Genomic DNA, 2953 nt, shown 5'->3' on the forward strand with positions numbered 1-2953 from the left:
GTCTAACGGCTGTGTGCCCGCAGCGCCCCCCTGCGGCACGGACCACCACTACAGGAGAGACGCTGATCCACCGGGGGGTACTTTTCTATGGAGTCAGTTTCCTGCCATAATTCAAACCTGAAAAAAAAAGTTTCAAAGGCTTGTAAGTCTGGGTTTGAAAACTCAACACCTTGTAAAAAAGGTTTTGCGCCACTGAAAAAAGAGATTATAACCTGAAAAAAAAATAAAACTAAAATTCAAACATCTGTAAACATGATTTTGTGGTCTATTTTATCTTCTTCATCATTTTCACCAACACATTTTCAAAGTTCAAACAATTTCACCAGCGCATTTGCAGAGTTTCAAATCTGGCACTGTTCTAACAGTGTATTTCATTGTTGCCCGGTTTTGAAACCTTGTAAATGGGATTCTGCAAACAGGTGTTCATACATTGAGAAATACGTTTTGAAAGGTTGAATATTTAGTTTTAAAAACTTGTAAAGGTGTACGTTTACGACATTGCAACGTATTTTTTCAGAACTGGCTTTTCAGCACTGACTTTTCAGAGATTTGACCACACAGGCGCAAGCTTTGAGTCACGTGAATATTGGCAGTGTTCTGACGCCACTTGTTTTGAAACTCCTTGGCAGTCGAATCTGAAAAAGAAAAAAAACGTTCCTGGGGGCGGGACCATTTAGCTCTAAACCTATTGGTTGCTCTCGGCTGACGTACATTCCAATCACATGTGCCGTTCACCGGGCTGTGCGTGATTGACAGTGCTCTGCCGATGACACGAATAACAAGCGACTTTCGCGGTTGATTATGATTTCCATTTTTTGGAACCATGGCTGTTTCCCAAAGTGAAGGCTGCGTCCTTGCTAGTCGCGTCCTATGGAGATGAGACTAGCTGTGTTCGAAATCGTTCCCTATCATGGATGTAGTGCATTAAATACGGTGCGCGCCATTTTGTAGGGTGTTTTATAGGGTACATACGATGTTCCCTACATGTTACTCCCGTATACCACAATGCAATGCGGTTGTATTTTTCCAGGGGAGAAGAAGCTGAATAACCGCGAAAACGAATACATTTAATGATGGAGTCTCCGGCTTGTGTTTAGAAATGTCAACAATTTATTTGGGATTTAACATTCAAAATTAATTTAAAAAAAACTTGAACAAGGAAATGTAACATTCAACATCAATACAACCTCCAGCCCGGTTTGTTTAGATGATGTCGGCGCATCACGTCACACAAATACCAGGCGCATTTACTGACGCAAATGACGTTTAGATATGTTAGGCGTAGTGTCCGAATTCTCGTTCCCTATTCCCTATATAGTGCACTATATCATGTACACTATATAGGGAATAGGGAACGAGTGTATAGGGAACGATTTCGAACACAGCTTCTGGTTCCAGAAAATGAAAATGAAAATCAACCGCGAAAGTCGCTTGTTATTCGTGTCATCGGCTGAGCACTGTCAATCACGCACAGCCCGGTGAACGGCACATGTGATTGGAATGTACGTCAGCCGAGAGCAACCAATAGGTTTAGAGCTAAATGGTCCCGCCCCCAGGAACGTTTTTTTCTTTTTCAGATTCGACTGTCAGGAGTTTCAAAACGAGTGGCGTCAGAACACTGCCAATATTCACGTGACTCAAAGCTTGCGCCTGTGTGGTCAAATCTCTGAAAAGTCAGTGCTGAAAAGCCAGTTCTGAAAAAATACGTTGCAATGTCGTAAACGTACACCTTTACAAGTTTTTAAAACTAAATATTCAACCTTTCAAAACGTATTTCTCAATGTACTGTATGTATGACCTGTTTGCAGAATCCCATTTACAAGGTTTCAAAACCGGGCAACAATGAAATACACTGTTATAACAGTGCCAGATTTGAAACTCTGCAAATGCGCTGGTGAAATTGTTTGAACTTTGAAAATGTGTTGGTGAAAATGATGAAGAAGATAAAATAGAACACAAAATCATGTTTACAGATGTTTGAATTTTAGTTTTATTTTTTTTCAGGTTATAATCTCTTTTTTCAGTGTTGCAAAACCTTTTTTACAAGGTGTTGAGTTTTCAAACCCAGACTTACAAGCCTTTGAAACTTTTTTTTTCAGGTTTGAATTATGGCAGGAAACTGACTCCATACTTTTCGACCAGTTTGAGGTTCGGATCCACCGTTTTGAGGTTATTATCCACCTGGACCAATTGGTCTTCTGTTTGGAAGAAGAAGTTCAGTTAATTTATATATATATATATATATATATATATATATATATATATATATATATATATATATATATATATATATATATATATTAGAGCTGTCAGTTAAACGCGTTATTAACGGCGTTAACGCAAACCAAATTTAACGGCGTTAAATTTTTTATCGCGCGATTAACGCAATTATTTTCAAAAAAAAAAAAAAAAAAAAATTTTTTTTTTTTTTTCTTTGGCTCAAAACAAAGAAGCAGTAGCCTGACTGCTATGTTCAAATGACATTTGTTCAAAGCAGTCGTTTAATTGCACTATAGGCTCTGTTTTTGTATCGTCCTGTTTTGATCAGTGTATATGCCAATGTTGTTATCAATAAAAAATCATTTGCACAAGGCAAGCCGAGGCACTTCACCATGTTGATAAGAGAATTAAAATGAGAAGAATTATGGGACAAAAAATCAAGGGATATTTAGCATAGAAAAATAATTTGTGATTAACTATGACATTAATACGATTAATCACGATTAAATATTTTAATCGCTTGACAGCTCTAATATATATATATATATATATATATATATATATATATATATATATATATATATATGTGTATACGTTTAGTAAGATACAATATGCGACAATAAATTATAATGTATTTTTATAAACATTGATATATTGTATTAATATTGTATCTTATTCAACTTTTTACATTCATCGAAAGAAGCCATCCCGATCAGCATGCAAGCATTGCACC

Source organism: Gadus morhua, chromosome 11 (genome assembly GCF_902167405.1).
Source record: "Gadus morhua chromosome 11, gadMor3.0, whole genome shotgun sequence".
Classification (NCBI taxonomy): domain Eukaryota; kingdom Metazoa; phylum Chordata; class Actinopteri; order Gadiformes; family Gadidae; genus Gadus; species Gadus morhua.